Below are 17,958 nucleotides of genomic sequence, written 5' to 3' on the forward strand. Positions count from 1 at the left end.
GGTGTTCTTGAGGAGTTCTTGAGAGATGCAGAAGATTTGGGGATTTGAGAGAGAGATCGAGTGTGAAATTTTTCAAGCGTAAGAGAGGATTAATGAGAAATCGTTCACTATTTATAGCCGGTGCATGTTGATCTGATAGGTCAGAGTGGCGGTGGGTTCTTGAAGCATTCAATGGCATTTAATTCTGATATTAATGACACATTCGACGCATGGTTTTCTAATGATTACACTTACGTCATCCTAGTTGGCTACTCGAATTCGCGTGCAAGCATTAATTACGCAAGTTGTTTTACTCAGCATCTAAGATACTAAACATTTGAAGTTCTGAGTGTATAGTTTAGCGTAGAAGGGGTACTCAGCATGCATAGTAACTCAGCTTTTAGCAATCACTCAATGTATTTAGCAATTCAGCATATAGTGATTTCATAGCATTCATATTTACTCAGCATATGACAGTTACTCAACATGTAATAATCACTTGGCATATTATAATCACTCAACATTCATTTTACTCAGAAATTTATTGAAGAGGATTAGACATACCGATAGCTTCCCTTAGTATGCTAAATTGCTCACGAGCCAATGGCTTCGTGAAGATATCTGCAAGTTGTTCATCTGTTGGAACATAGGTCAGCTTGATCTCACCTTTGAGTACATGATCTCTAATGAAGTGATGCATAATGCTGACATGCTTCATCCTGCTGTGTTGGATTGGATTTTTTTATAAGTCAATGGCACTTTTGTTGTCACATTTGACTTCAATTATTTTAGTTTGAACTCCATAATCATCCAGCTGTTGCTTGATTCATAGGACTTGGGCAACACAGCTTCCAACAGCAATGTACTCAGCTTCAGTTGTTTACAGGGCAACTGACGACTGCTTCTTACTGAACCAAGATACTAGATAGCTTCTAAGGAAATGACATCCTCCTGAAGTGCTTTTTCGTTCAAGCTTGTCTCGTCCATAGTCAGCGTCAGTGTATCCAATGAGTGTGAAATCATTTGTATTAGGATACCATAAACCTGCATTCATTAAGCTTTGCAAATATCTAAGGATTCTTTTTACAGTTATATAATGAGATTCCTTAGGGTCAGCTTGATGTCTTGCACAATAACATACTGAGTATTGTATATCTGGCCTACTTGCCGTTAGATAGAGTAGAGAGCCTATCATACCTCGGTACAACTTGCTGTATACTGACTTACCCTTTTCGTCAGCACAAAGTACAGTGTCAGTACCCATTGGGATAGATATTGGCTTACAATTTTCCATTTCGAATTTCTTCAATATCTGCTTGGCATACTTAGTCTGGTTGATAAAGATGCCGTTTTTGCCTTGTTTGATTTGAAGTCCAAGGAAGAAGTTGAGTTCTCCCATCATAGACATCTCAAACTCAGTTTGCATCTGCTTGCTAAATTCCTTGCATATTGACTCATTAGTAGCACCAAAAATAATATCATCCACATATATTTGTGCTAGCCGGGTGTCTTTACCATTTTTCTTAATGAATAAGCTTATGTCAGCTTTTCCTCTGACATAGTTTCTGGTCAGCAGGAAGCTGGTCAGCCTTTCATACCAAGCACTTGGTGCTTGCTTCAGGCCATACAAAGCCTTTTTGAGTTTATAAACATGGTTTGGGAACTTTGGATCCTCAAGCCCTGAAGGCTGACTAACATAAACCTCTTCATTTATAACTCTATTAAGAAATGCACTCTTGACATCCATTTGGAACAATTTAAAATTCATAAAGCTAGCATATGCACACAATATTCTTATAGCTTCTAATCTAGTTACAGGGGCACATGTCGCACCATAGTCAATACCTTCCTGCTGACTGTAACCTTGAGCTACAAGTCTGGCTTTGTTTCTGACTATGTTTCCTTGTTCATCTAGCTTATTACGAAATACCCATTTTGTTCCTATGGTCTTTTGATTCCTTGGTTTAGGCACTAAATCCCATACTTCGTTTCTTTTGAATTGATCGAGCTCCTCTTGCATCACATTTATCCAGAATTCTTCGTTCTCAGCTTCTGAGAAGTTTCTTGGTTCAAGAACTGACACGAAGGCTACGTTGCTGAGATATCTCCTGAGTTGATTTCTGGTCATCAGGGTGTTCTCAGCGGTATCAAGAATGCTACTTTCAGAGTGTCCTCTTGGAACTTTGATCTCTTTCGGCAATGTAGTGTCTTCAGGGGTAGGTGTTTCAACAATCTCTGCAGGATTATATTGGTCAGCAAAGATAATTTGAGGTTTGTTTTTACCTTTGGTCAGCCCTTGAGGCAGTGACTCAGCGGCTCCATTTTGGTCAGCGGAAGCTGAGCATGGTTCATCTTCGGCAGGCTGCCTTATCTTCCCTACAGGGCCAGTTTCATCGAACTCAATATGTACAGACTCTTCTAAGACCTAAGTTCGTTTATTGAACACCCTATATGCTTTACTGTATGTTGAGTAGCCTAAGAATATGGCTTCGTCAGCTTTTGAATAAAACATTTGCAACCAAAAGCACGAAAATATCCAATGTTGGGTTTTCGTCCTTTCCAAAGTTCATAGGGGGTTTTCTTAAGTCTGACTAGAGCCCTATTGAGTATATAGCATGCTATGTTGACAACTTCACCCCAGAAATACTTTGGAAGCCCATTCTCACTCAGCATTGTCTTAGCTATCTCGACTAAGGTTCTGTTCTTCCTCTCAACTACCCCATTTTGTTGAGGAGTTCTAGGAGCAGAAAAATTGTGGTCAATGCCGCTGACTTCACAGAATTCATCAAATTGTTGATTTTTGAATTCTCCGCCATTATCACTTCGGATGTGAGATAATTTTAGGTCTTTATCATTTTCAAGTTTTCTAACCAATGTTGAGAACATCTCAAAAGCTTCATCCTTGCTACTCAGCAGGATGGCCCAAGTGTACCGAGAAAAGTCGTCTACAATGACCAGGGAAAATTTCTTACCACCCAAGCTCAGGGGCTGGACTGGTCCGAAAAGATCCAAGTGTAGTAACTCTAATGGACGCTTGGTTGAGACTACATTTTTACTTTGAAAGATTTCTTAGTTTGTTTTCCTTGCTGACAAGCATTGCATAATTGATCCTTTTCAAACCTGAGTTTGGGCAATCCCTCAACTAATTGCTTTCTTGCTAATTTGGCAAGGAGGTCCATGCTTGCATGACCAAGTCTCCTATGCCATAGCCAGGAATTATCTTCTTTTCACACTAAGCATATATTCTTTGTAAACTTCTTTTCTAAGTTTAGCATGAAAACGTTGTCAACACGAGGTGCAGTTAAAATCAACTCATTTGTTTTACCCTCGAGTATTTTGCACTCAGTGGCATTGAATACAACCTTTCTACCGCTGTCACACAGCTGAGATACGCTCAATAGGTTATATTCAAGTCCTCTGACTAGGGAGACCGACTCAATAGTAGGATTACCACCAACAGTACCTGACCCTACTATCTTACCCTTTTTGTTGTCTCCAAAACTTACATTTCCACCTCGTTTATGCACAAGTGTGATGAACTGAGTTTCATCACCAGTCATATGCCTTGAGCATGCGCTGTCAATGTACCACAACTTTGACTTCTCAGCACACCTCAAGCTTACCTGCAATACAACTAGTTATCTTTAGGTACCCAAGTCTTTTTGGGTCCTCGTTTGTTAGGATCAGCATGTGATACATCATATTTAATTTTATGACGACACACATTGATAGTGTGGCCGTTCTTCCCACAGAAGTTACAATAAACTTGTCGTTGGGGATACTTTACATTCTGGTCAACACCTGGGTGCTGAGCATGCCAGCATACCTTTGTGGCATGTCCTCTTTTTCCACAGAAGTCACACTGAACATTCTGTTGCGAATTCCATCTCCGCTGACTAGTACTTAAGTACTCAACTTTTGGATAGAACCTTTTCTTTGCCGATGAACTCAACTGGTTCTGTATGGATGTGATGTCCTTTCTCAGTTTCTTAGAATCTGATTGGACTTCAGAGACAAACCTATGCATGATTTTTAAATTTTCATCTTGTTTGGTATTGTCCTGGAGAAGATGTCGGAGGTCACTGAGTTTGACCTCTTCAATCTCATCACTCGCCTGCTGAGTGCTCGTATTTTCTTGTTACACTTTTTGATAAGTGTATAGAGATCACTCAGGGCATTTATCATTTCATTTCTGGGCAAAGGTAGGGACATTACCTCGGTTGAGTGTTCCTCATAGTCAGACCCACCAGAGAGGTCAGCTTGCTCAGAGTGGTAGGGGTCAGCAGATTCGTCAGCCATGAAACAGATATTTACCCACTCGGTGGCATCAGCTTCTGACGAGGTTGACTCATCGCTATCACTCCACGTGGCCACCATTGCTTTCTACTGCCCTTCTTGTGTCTGCTGTCACTTGACTCAACTTTGTATCTGTCATTTTTCTTGAATGGCCTTTTGCTGTATTTGTCATTTTTCTAAAACAGCTTCTTCATTTTTCTAGTGAACATGGCCATTTCCTCATCATCTGATGAGTCAGCTTCGGTTGAGTCAGCTTTCATGACAAGAGATTTTTGCTTCTTGTCCTCAGTGTTTTCTTTGGCCTCAAAGTTCTTCATGGAGATCTCATGGGTCAGTAAAGATCCAATGAGCTCATCATACTTGTATGTGGTCAGGTCCTGAGCTTCTTCAACATCTGTTTTCTTTGCTTGCCAGCTTCTGGGGAGACTTCTCAGGATTTTCTTCACATGTTCTTCCTCAGTGAAGTTCTTACCGAGTCTCTTGAGCTCGTTGATTATATTGGTGAATCTTGCATTCATTTCTGAGATGCCTTCATTGTCATTCATCTCAAATAGCTCGTACAGTCGTATGTGTTGATTCACTTTTGACTATTTGACCTTGCTGGTTCCTTCATAGGTTACCTCCAGCTTCTTCCAGATTTCTTGTGCTGACTCACAACCTGGAATCTTATTGTATTCTGCAGCATCTAGAGCACAGTGAAGCATGTTTATAGCTAAAGTATTATTTTGCAATTTTTTAAGGTCATCTTCTGACCATTTGGCCTCGCTTTTGATAGTTTTTACACCATCAATAGTTTCATAGGGAACAAAAGGGCCTTGGACTATAGCTAGCCATGCACTTATATTTGTTGCTTGAATGAAGTTTTTCATCCTGTTCTTCCAAAACGTATAGTTTGACCCGAAGAACAGCGGAGGCCAACTAATAGATAATCCCTCAGGGAGTATCTACGTTGTTTGATTTCCTGGAAGGAAACGAGTGCTGTTCTCAGTCATTACAGGGATCAGCTCAAGATAGTTTTATCTTGAATATTAAGCTGTTAGGCTCTGATACCACTTGTTGGTCCCGTGTAACGTGATGGTATTAGTTCCAAGGGGGGGGGTTAGGAACTAATTGAACTTTTTAATAATTAAGGTTGACTTATTTTAATTTTAATGCTTTTACTCAGTCTATAGGTCAGCACTGCTGAGTATGTTTTGAGACAGCTTTAGTCAATTTACTAACTAGATCTGTTTCAATCGTGAGTTGGGAAGTAACACTTAAGTTAGTTTCCAACTCAGCACTCAGATTACTCAGCTTCAAGGTGTACAGATTATTTTACTGGGTAATGTTAAGCAAGCAACATACAGATATATATCAAGAGAAAGGGTTAGAAGTTACTCAACATACTTATCCTGGTTCGGCCTCTCCGCCTATGTCCAGTCCCTGGAATCCTTCCGAGCTTTTTCAATCCTCTACTAAGCTCCTTAAAGGTAGAGCACAAACCTTTTACAATAGCATTTGAGTATGCAAGAGTACCGTCCTCTATTCGTCTATTCAATCCTATCTACCACTGAGTACTATAACCGAGTACTCAACTTCTCTCTACCACTGAGTACTATAACCGAGTACTCAGCTTCTCTAACCTTTTACAAATGATACAAGATTTGTTCTCACTGACTGAAGAACACTTTAGATGAATAAAATCACTCTAGACTTTTACACAATGATTGAAGTTGGTGTAAGAGCTTGCTTTTTTTCTTTTCAGACGACTTCTCTTTTGGATTTTGCAAATGAATTGACTTAGTGAAGATTTGCTTGTCTGTCTTGTATTTGATCCAAGTGATGAATTTGCCTTTTTATAGTGATCTTTGAGGCGCCAATGATTTGAATCCCGACATAGCCGTTATGGGGAAACGGTCTTCATTCGTTATCACTTGGTCAGCACTCAGTGCTGCAGGCCAATCCTGTCTTCTGTTTTTGTCAGGAGCCAGGTTTGTCTTCTAACGCCAGGTTTGTCTTCTTGCGCCAGGTTTGTGTTCTAGTAATTATCAAATGGTCCATGCTTCTCGAAAAGGTCCTTCTGAAAGATTTCTGAGTCTTCTGAATTTTGCTCAGACCTTGTCTTTCAAGTTGACGGATCATTGACGCTGACCTGACGACTACTCAACTTGACTCAGCGGCTTCGCCTTCAAGCTTTTCTGAAGAAGACATTTCTTTCACTTAAGTTGAGTTGCATTTTACTCAGCTTCTTGCATCTGCTGACTTCGTCTTGACTTTCTCTTATAGATTCTTAGTTCCTGTTCTAGTTAATTAACTTACTCAACATTGAACAAACACATTAGTATAATTAAATCAAAGCACTTAAATTTAATTATTTAATCATGGGATTAACTTAAATATTTTTTTCAAATCAAAATCATGTGGAAAGGTGTTTCAATAAGGTGTACCAAGCTCATTGAACTTGTTTTCTACTTGAAAAGGTGGCCCCTGTGCACACTCCTAAAGGTATTTAATTTAAGACAAGATCCTCTATAACGACTTGTGTGGTTTACCACTTGCCCCACTTTCGCGCGTTCTCTACTCCCTGGGTCTGAAGTACAAATTTGAAAGCTCCTTGCCTTTTCCCTGGTATGAATTCATAAATCCATTTACCTTGACAAGGAGGAGTTACTTTATATAGCCATTGTCTGGAAAATAAAGATAGATAGTCAAGAAAACAGATAAATAGGCAGGTAAAGAAGGTAAGATAGGGCTAGCAAATAAGTATCTCAGAGTTTGATTTTCGGTTTAGTTTTCGCCGATCTGATCACCGAAATTGATATACTATGTACCATTTCCTACTGGCAAACTCACAATGTCCTAAGCATGCCCTTCACTTTCTCTGCCTCAAATAGCCAACAACTAGTCTTCTCTCCTCGTAGACAAATGATCAAGTTAAGGATTAATGTTGATCGACAGTATGACAGATAAACTAACCAAACAAGAGGGAGGGATGCCATAAATTGCTAACTTATCGTAAAGGAATATTGCGCGATAGCAAAGAGACAACAAATCAAGATCCTATCGTGCCAAAGAAGCGAGGGACAAACTCACTCCTCTTTCTACCCAACTGCAAAATGGGTTGGATGAGATCCTTCCGAATGGAACCCACTATTAGGAGAGAAGGCTTTTGCCACACCACACTCATCATATCAGTAGACAATATATAAAGCATAAAAGAGGTTTATGGGGGTTTCTATGGAACCGACCTAGAGGACACACCTTATCAAGAAAGATACTGAAAAAGGGGTACTCTTATCTAGCATGGAGTCACATTGTATAAAGTATGTGAAAAAATGTCATAAGTTCCAGATATATGTTAATAGTCTAAATGCACCAACTGTGCCATTAAATGTGGTGGTAGCCCCTTGGCCTTTCTCAATGTGGGGATTAGACATCATATGAGTCATTGAATTGAAAGTGTCAAATGGGCATCGTTTCATCCTTATAGCCATTTATTACTTCAAAATATGAGTAGATGCAACTTTATATGCAAATGTAACCACTACATTTGTGAAGAGATTTATCAAGAATAGTATATCTATCAGTATAGGTGATAAGTGTCCAATTCAACGTTCAAATGTCCACTTTAGTGCTAGGTTATTTAATTAATTTAGTATTATTTCGGATATTATTCCTTGTTTTGGTATGATTTGTCTCCACATGACTCAAATGATTAAAAGGAGCAGAATTGGACTTAATTTGAAGAAACTTTGGACTTGAAACGAAATTGGAGTTAGTCTTGCCCAAGATGAGCTGAATCAAAAGAGCTGAAACGAACTGGAGTTAGTCTTGCCCAAGACTAAGACCTCCGAACTGATGGTGTTTAGATTGATCAGGACTCTTTCCTACTCAAAGAAGAAGGCAGAAAATAAGGGATATGAGAAGATTAGAAAAGATTTGTGATTGGGAAAGATATTATTTTGTTAGCTAATTTTTAGGGATATTTTTTCTCTACAAAACATTAGGTTTTAGATTAGATTATCTCTCTCTCTTCTTTCTGAGATTTTTACATTCCCAGAAAACGTAACTTTGAGACTGGGAAAACTCGAAACATTTTATTTTGTTCTTAATGGCTATTCATAGCTAAACCCTTTATTTCGGTTAAGGGATAATTCAAAGGCAGGAATCTTCAAGTATTGTGAGATCGTTTCTCTTCTAGTATTTTCTCTTTATTCATATCATTTGTTTATTCACTGTGTTTAGGGATTTTATCTCAATTGTTAGTTTGCTTTTGAATGATACGGTCGATTGTTCATTTGATTAAACTGGCATACAGCTATCTGATTAAACTAGATAATCAACGAGTCATTATTTAGTTGAATCTGAATAAGTAGCAATTGATGCTATAAAGTTGAAATCTAGATTGTATTTGGGGAAAATCAGATTGACAATTGAGAACTCTCCATGTGACATTAATACATCTATTTTCGACTTTATCACATCAAGTGAATGAGTAATTAAGTTTCTGAATCGATATCGCTGAGAATCGGTTGGCTTAGATTAGGTTCTTCTAATTCCTAACGCTGTTAACGGGTTGAATCTTAGCCGCTGAGGTAAGGTTATTCGTTAATTAGGAGTTAACTACAGTCTTACTTGGTTAATTCATTATTTAGGAAGAATATACCAAACTAATCTGATATGTAATTTAGAAGAAACATCATTTCTGTCAATGATCAAGACTAACTAAATTCCTTGCCTGAGAATCCTTTAGCTGAAATTCTAATTAATCATTTTATTCAATTTCAATTCAACTTCATTACTTTTGTTAATTTAGCAATCATCTATTTCAATTCCCCCTTTTTTACTTTTTATTCATTTGCTTGGTTATATTTACAAATTAGATCAGTATTAGTCCTTTGGGTACGACCTTTGCTTACCCTTGTGCAAGCCTGAGGGCTGTGAAGTTATATTTTATTTTTGGTGGATTCGACAACCGTCAAATTTTGGCGCCGTTGTCGGGGACTAATCTAACTTGATTTAAAGCCATTTATGACCAGGTCTGAAACTTCAAAGCAACTGCTTTTTGAATCAGAAATTGAATTGCTAACAAGAAGACTTCGTAAAGAAGTGAGGTTGCAGAAATTACAAAGTGCTGAAACTTCCAGTTCTAGTGAAGAAGAGGAATTTTCCAGCGAAGAAAGTGAATCATCCGAAGTAGAAACAATGGCGGAACGAACATTGAGGCAACTTCATGCACCTCAAGCTGATCAACAACCCTTGTGCGTCACATATCCAAACCTAGATGCGGCATTCGAACTTAAGTCAGGGCTGATCCATTACTTGCCTAAATTCTATGGGATGGAAAGCGAAAACCCGCACAATCATCTAAAAGAGTTTCATGCTGTCTGTTCAGGTATGAGCCCACAAGGAATTATGGAGGAACAAGTAAAATTGAGAGCTTTTCCTTTTTCTTTGCAGGATGCAGCTAAAGATTGGTTTCTCAACCTGCCCTCCGGATCCAACACAACATGGACTGGCATGGCTCAAGCATTCTTAGAAAAGTATTTTCCAGCCTCACGTGCAACGATGATCCGTAGAGAGATCAGCGGCATCAAGCAAAAGGATGTTGAAACACTCCATGATTATTGGGAAAGGTTCAAAAGGCTGTGTGCAAGCTGCCCCCAACATGGGATAACTGAACATTCCTTGATTCAATATTTTTATGAGGGAATGTTAGGCATGGAAAGAAAGATGATAGATGCTGCTAGTGGGGGAAGCCTTTTTGATAAAACACCAACTGCAGCTAAAGAGCTGATCAAAAGTATGACAGCAACTTCCCAACAATTTGGGAAGCAACAAGAGCCTCCACGAAAAGCATACGAGGTAAGCACCTCATCCATTGAGGAGAAACTTAATACACTGACATCTCTTGTTCAAAATCTGGTTGTAGGAACAGCAGTTCAAGCTAAGGCGTGTGGGATTTGCACAGTTATTAGTCATGCCACAGATGAATGTCCCACATTGCACGAAGGTACACCGGAACAGATTAATACCGTCCTCGGATATCAGGGACATCCCCCAAGGAAGTATGATCCATACTCAAATACATATAATCCTGGATTGCGGGATCATCCGTACCTCAGCTACAAGCCACAAAGTAATGTGGTTCAACCGAATATTCCCCAACAGCACCATCGCCTCTCACCTTTCCACTCTTCTTTCCCTCAACATCACCACCCTCACACCATCAACTCCACTCACTCCCCCTTTCTACAAATTTTTTGTTTTGGGCAAAGCCACCTAGCCATCAATTCGAGCCAATCCAATTTTCCAATTTCAAAAATCCACAAACCCACAAACCCTCATCCTCTCCTGCTTTCTTCCTCTCCTGCTTTCTTCCTTCACTAATTTCTTTTTGAACCCACTCAACATCACCGCCACTCACTACTTCCTTCCTTCATCTTTTTATTTTTCTTTTATTTCAAAATTTGAATACCCACTTTTTCAATTTCAATTTCTTTCCTACCATCACCACCTTCCACTTTCACTTCCTTCAATTTTTGATTTTTGATTTTATTAATTCTTTTCTTCACCACAGCCACAAGCATCGCCGAACTCCTTCGTCGTTACACCGGCAGAAACTTCAGCCGTACCAGAAAGTCGAACAATACCTCCTCCAAAAGGGGCAGTAAGCTTTTCCACAACTTGTTTATATTTTGTTTTTAGCTTGAATTTTATCTTTTTCGTTATGGTGTTTGCTGCCCTTCGCCCCTAATTTTGTGAATTCCGCACTGAGACAGTGCGAGGAGAAAGTGGGGGAGGGGTTTTTGATAAAAGTGTATTTTGTTTGTTTGTTTTGATTTCATCTAACTTTCATGGAGATATACTGATACATTGCCTCATTTTATGCCTGTTCTTTCCAGAATTTCTGTCTATTTTTGTCTGCAATAGTGTGGGGTGTCCACCCTTTGTTTTGTCCCTAGAAATAACAATGCTAGCTCTCAGTTTTGCACTCGGTTGAAACTAGGTTGCCAACTTAGTATTGAAACCCCTAAGTCTTGTTTTGAGTAATGCTGTCAATTTCAAAAGGTTAGGGTTGCACAATTGTCTTAAGCATGCATATGAACCACTTGATTAATTTCCCATTACATGACAGACGTTTTGAATGAAACAACACCAATTTACCCCAATTTTTGGAAAGATTTTGAGCCTAAATGCAAGAACAAAAACATTACACTTTGTTCTATATTTTTCTGAGTGTTGTCCAATTCTAGTTTAAAATTCTAGAACTTGCCATGTTATGCATTTCGAGACCACATTGATGTATTCGAGTATTAAAAATGATAAGGGCAATAGGTTTTTTTTCTGTTAGCCATCTCAAATAAACTTTGAACCCTTAGTCTTGCCCAAGACTAACAAAAAAATAACAGTACCAGCCCTTAGTTAGCCACATTTGAGCCTTTTTCCCGTTCTTGACATACCCATGTTCAAGTCCCTTGGCCAGGGATGTTCTAGCCATCAGAGTCCGTACATTCTCTCGCTTATTTATGTGTTTAGTTGTTGCTTTAAGCAATATCCGTATTCGAATTAACCACAAGCTCATCAAAGTATGAGGATTTAGCACAAGCCTTTTGCTTATATGTGGTTGTGCTTCAAAAGGTGTCTAAATGGACATTAGCTTGGAAAGTAGTAGCTTTCTTATTCTAGTTTGAAATATTATCTTTAGAAAAAAAAAAGAAAAAAAGAAAAAAAGCCTCAAAGAAAAAAAAAGAGAAAAAGAAAAATAAAAAAAAAGAAAAAAAAAACAGAAGCAAAAAGAAAAAAAAAATGTTTCGTTAACTTACTCATTTCAGTATGTCTATACTTGTTTAAGTTTGTCTTAAACATTCATTCATTCTTAAGTTTAAGAATTGCGAGTCGTTTGTAAATAATCGTGTTTTGATTCCATTTTGGCCATTTTCAGAGTAAATGTACATTTTTATTACTCTCGATTTCCCCTTTCTTCCTCATTTCCTTTCCAAACCTTAACCCCAGCCTACGCTACACCCTGTTTTAAGTCCCTTTGATTTAGTGTCTTGAATTCATACTAAGTGGTGGAGATTTGATATATTGGCAAGCTTATGGTAATTTCATTCTAGGTTGTGACTTGAGTGATTTCTTGAAATTAATTATAGCTTAAACACTTGAGTGCAATGAGCGATTTCCGTGAGGGTGTTGTTGATTTTAATTCATACCTTATGTACATGGTCAAAAGCTTGTTTGCTGAGATTTTTCAAGTGGTTACATTGTATGTTTAAACATGAATAATGTCTTGGCTTTGAGAGTTGACGGTTGATAATCTTTACATTATGAGGGGGGATCGGGAAAGGTTGGTAAACACGAAATCATAAGAGTAAAGAACTGTTGACATGATCTGATATGCTTAGGGACAAGCATTGGGTAAGTGTGGGGTGTTTTGATAAGTGTCCAATTCAACGTTCAAATGTCCACTTTAGTGCTAGGTTGTTTAATTAATTTAGTATTATTTCAGATATTATTCCTTGTTTTGGTATGATTTGTCTCCACAGGACTCAAATGATTAAAAGGAGCAGAATTGGACTTAATTTGAAGAAACTTTGGACTTGAAACGAAATTGGAGTTAGTCTTGCCCAAGATGAGCTGAAACGAACTGGAGTTAGTCTTGCCCAAGACTAAGACCTCCGAACTGATGGTGTTTAGATTGATCAGGACTCTTTCCTACTCAAAGAAGAAGACAGAAAATAAGGGATATGAGAAGATTAGAAAAGATTTGTGATTAGGAAAGATATTATTTTGTTAGCTAATTTTTAGGGATATTTTTTCTCTACAAAACATTAGGTTTTAGATTAGATTATCTCTCTCTCTTCTTTCTGAGATTTTTACATTCCCAGAAAACGTAACTTTGAGACTGGGAAAACTCGAAACATTTTATTTTGTTCTTAATGGCTATTCATAGCTAAACCCTTTATTTCGGTTAAGGGATAATTCAAAGGCAGGAATCTTCAAGTATTGTGAGATCGTTTCTCTTCTAGTATTTTCTCTTTATTCATATCATTTGTTTATTCACTGTGTTTAGGGATTTTATCTCAATTGTTAGTTTGCTTTTGAATGATACGGCCGATTGTTCATTTGATTAAACTGGCATACAGCTATCTGATTAAACTAGATAATCAACGAGTCATTATTTAGTTGAATCTGAATAAGTAGCAATTGATGCTATAAAGTTGAAATCTAGATTGTATTTGGGGAAAATCAGATTGACAACTGAGAACTCTCCATGTGACATTAATACATCTATTTTCGACTTTATCACATCAAGTGAATGAGTAATTAAGTTTCTGAATCGATATCGCTGAGAATCGATTGGCTTAGATTAGGTTCTTCTAATTCCTAACGCTGTTAACGGGTTGAATCTTAGCCGCTGAGGTAAGGTTATTCGTTAATTAGGAGTTAACTACAGTCTTACTTGGTTAATTCATTATTTAGGAAGAATATACCAAACTAATCTGATATGTAATTTAGAAGAAACATCATTTCTGTCAATGATCAAGACTAACTAAATTCCTTGCCTGAGAATCCCTTAGCTGAAATTCTAATTAATCATTTTATTCAATTTCAATTCAACTTCATTACTTTTGTTAATTTAGCAATCATCTATTTCAATTCTCCCTTTTTTACTTTTTATTCATTTGCTTGGTTATATTTACAAATTAGATCAGTATTAGTCCTTTGGGTACGACCTTTGCTTACCCTTGTGCAAGTCTGAGGGCTGTGAAGTTATATTTTATTTTTGGTGGATTCGACAACCGTCAATAGGCTGCTAGAGCGAATCATCGCAAATAATGCTAGGAATTTCAACAACAGAACTATGGAAGAAATGTGTGCCCAATTCAAGATTAACCCTTTAGAGCTATAGAAGCAATTGGATATAGGATTCCCGATTGCTATAAAGTGAAGAAATTGAATTTTGGAGATTAGGATTTTGTTTGGGTTTGGTTTGGGGTCTAATGGGAATGTTTTGGGAGGTGGTAAAAGTGGTAGAGTGGGAAAGAATTGATGTTCTTAATTGGGAAATCATTGAGGATAATTATTTAGGGGTGATATGGTAATTATACATTCACTAGGTCCCACTTTTCTTAAGGGATGAGTTGAAAATGGATGATATGGTAGTTTGACTTGCGTTGACTAGGATTGACCGGTCATTTTTACCTATTGTACACCATAGTGTGAGGTTACCTATAAAATTATACACTTTAATGTGTAAAATTGAAGGTTGTATACCAAAGTGTGAAATGGTGCAAAGATTATATGTAATTTACCTCGAGCTTACCTAACAAAATGGAGACCTACGAGAAGAGAAAACCCTAAGTAAGAAAACACAACATTAATAAGGGAATAAAGATAAAGAAACGAAAATGAAAACATCTCTCTCGGTGATGATGCAACGGCACCCCTTAAGGACAATGGGGGTTAGAAAGACCCTTCACTCGTATTTCTAGTAATTGGAAGCTTTTTATCAGTCCATTCACTCTTTCATCTCCCTATTATTAGTTCCTTATGGTAAAGTGGTATCACCATATGAGTGTGGCCATTGAGGGAAAGTGAGGAAGAACCATTAATGGTAGGAAGCGACAATCTTTAAATTATCTATTGAAAAGGCAAAAGGTGGTTAGAGTTTTGAGTCCGGAGACATGGGCAGAACCAAGGGGGGGTTAGGGGGGCTCGAGCCCCGGCAGGCGGCCGGAGAATTGAGATTTTTTTTTTAGTAATGGTGTCTGATAATATTTTGGAGAGAATTATATTGACTCTATGTATTATTATTTCAATGTTTAAAGGTAGATGAGATGGTTAATGATACTTATTTTTATTTGAGAGGTCCTATGTTCGACTCCCTTCAACCTCAATTTTTTTTTAAAAGTTTTTATTTATTTATATTTTATTTTTCAATAATTATAAAAACATGTTACCATTATTAATTAATTTAAATGGACTCTTTATTTTTATTTTGATAACACTTTTGAATTCTTTTTTAATATGTCTTTACCATTAAAAAAATAGACATATTTAATATTCATTTTTATTATGTCTTTACCATTAAAAAAAATAAACATGTTTAATTTTCTATTAATTCAATGCTAGTTTCTAAAAAAATGATAACATTTTTACAGTTTTAATACGTTTAAAAAAATTTACCCAGCCCTAACAGGTTGGACTTTGAAAATTTACCTTCAACCACACAGTTAATTTCGATTTGTTTTTGACGTTTTGAAATTTTTTTTACTGATATGTTTGAGCCCCGGGTCATCCGGGGTCCTGGTTCCGCCACTGTCCGGAGAGATATGAAGAGATAAGGTAAGATGGACGTGTTGGGTGCCAAAATGAATGTGGGTTACTAAACCCAGCCCCATTTTCACACTTCCAGCCCCGGAAAAAGACGTAACCGCCCTTTAACCAAAAACTGAAAATTTGAATCCCTCCCAAACTCTCTCAAAGTCTCCCAAATACATTTTCATCCGAATCAAAGATAACACGTTTGATGGAAGGCAATCCGTTATCACCGAGAGGAGACGAGAGTGATGCTGTGTCTGAATTCGAGGTATTTTTCCGATTGAACTTCCTTGCATTTCTGTAATTTGAATTAAAAAAAAATCTGGTTCGGCACTCGGGCGTGTGAGCATCACGCCTCACCATGTGGTGGGGCGTATGAGTATCACGCCCCACCACATGGTGGGGCGTGATAGCCACACGCCCCACCATGAGGTGGGATGTGATGTTCATACGCCCCACCACATGGTCGGGCGTGATGCTCATACGCCCGACCGCATGGTCGGGCGTGATACTCATACACCCCACCACATGGTGAGGCATGATGCTCACACGCCCGAGCATATTTGTGGCTGTTTTTCGGGTTTAGACACCAAAACGCTGTAGAAATGTCATATTTTGGAATGTAATGTTCGTTATTTATCATTTATAGGAGGTTTCGTGGGAAGAATTTGACGGAAACGGCATAGATTATAGCTCGCAGTTTTTTCCCAAACAAACGTTTCAAACATATCATGAAGCTGTTAACTGGGCAAAACAAACGGCAATTGGGATCGGGTTTGAGTTAACCACAGCTTCGCACAAGACGGGGCGCAAGTCAAAGTGGATATTGGTTAAATGTGCTCGTGGTGTTAAGAATTATAAAAGGAAAAAGGATATGGATATGGATGTTATACTGCGGAAGAATACAAAAACAAAGCCCTGTGGTTGCAAATTCCAGATAAAGGTTACGGAAATCGCTGAATTGGGCGGTTGGGTGGTGAATGGGATTCCCGGAGATAGAGGACAACACTGTCATCAGTTGGCTATATATCGTCAGGGCTACAGACAGATGAGCGGACTAAGCCCGGCTTCCAAAAAACTTGTTCGTGAAATGAGTTCAGCTCAAGCTAAGCCTTGTGCTATTTTTGCTGCAATCAAAGAAAAACATCCGGAGGATTGCCTGACACAAAGACATATCTATAATTACAGGGAGAAAATCAGGACTGAGAGCTTTGAGGGCCGGGATGTAATCGGTCAGTTTTATCGGCTTGCTATAGATAAGGACTACATACATTGGACGCAAGTGGTGTCGGGCAGCAATGTCGTGACTCACTTATTTATGGCACATCCAACATCGATCACGCTGTTCCGATCTTATTACTTGTTTGTTGGTATGGATTCAACATATAAAACAAACAAGTATAAGATGCCATTCTTTGAAATCATTGGAATGACGCCTTCAAACAAAAACTTCTTGATCGCCTATGCAATCATGAAGGATGAAACTGAGGGTAGTTATATGTGGGTGTTACAAAAATTGAAGCTTTTGCTCCAACCTGATGTGCATCCGATAGCCATTGCTACAGACCGGGAATTAGGACTGATGCGGCCGGTTCGTGAGGTATTTCCTCATAGTCATCATTTATTGTGCACATGGCATATTAATAAAGATGTGGAGGATAGAGTAGGCAAGTTGAGTGGAATGAAGAGGTTTGGTGAAATTTTTAAGAATTCCAAATGGAAACGTATAATTGAAGCCCCGATAGTAGCCGAATATGAGACGGCAGTGGTAGCCATAAAGAATACTACTGGCAACTCGCCTCATGTGATAGATTACGTGGAGACCACATGGCTAGTGCATAAAGAGAAGTTTTGTCGAGCATGGACGAATAAGGTGTTGCACTTAGGAAACACCACAACCTGTCGAGTGGAGAGTTCACATGCACAGTTGAAACAATGGTTGAATTCATCTACTGGTGCACTCGATACAGTGTGGGCGAAGGTGCATAAGGACATTGAGGCTCAGATTGAGGCGATTAAGTAAGACATTTATTCTGTTATTTGCTTTAATCTTTTAAAATTTAATACATTAGTTTTGTAATCCTTCACTGTATATAATCAGATACTCACTCGAGGACTTGAGAAGAAGATCTGCGGTGAATCACTATGGAGCACCTTTCACGTATCTCGACTTACACGTTTCACATTACTGCTTGGCTGTACTAAATGATGAGCTCAAGCGTATGCACGGATTGAGTATGGATGTGGTAAGTGAATGCGGATGCGTGTTGCCCATGACTCATGGCATTCCGTGTGCATGTGAGCTTAAAACATATATTGACACAGATGAATCGGTCCGTGTTGACCGCATCCATCCTTTTTGGAGATCTCTTGCGT

Source organism: Euphorbia lathyris, chromosome 9 (assembly GCF_963576675.1).
Source record: "Euphorbia lathyris chromosome 9, ddEupLath1.1, whole genome shotgun sequence".
In the NCBI taxonomy this organism is placed as follows: Eukaryota; Viridiplantae; Streptophyta; class Magnoliopsida; order Malpighiales; family Euphorbiaceae; genus Euphorbia; species Euphorbia lathyris.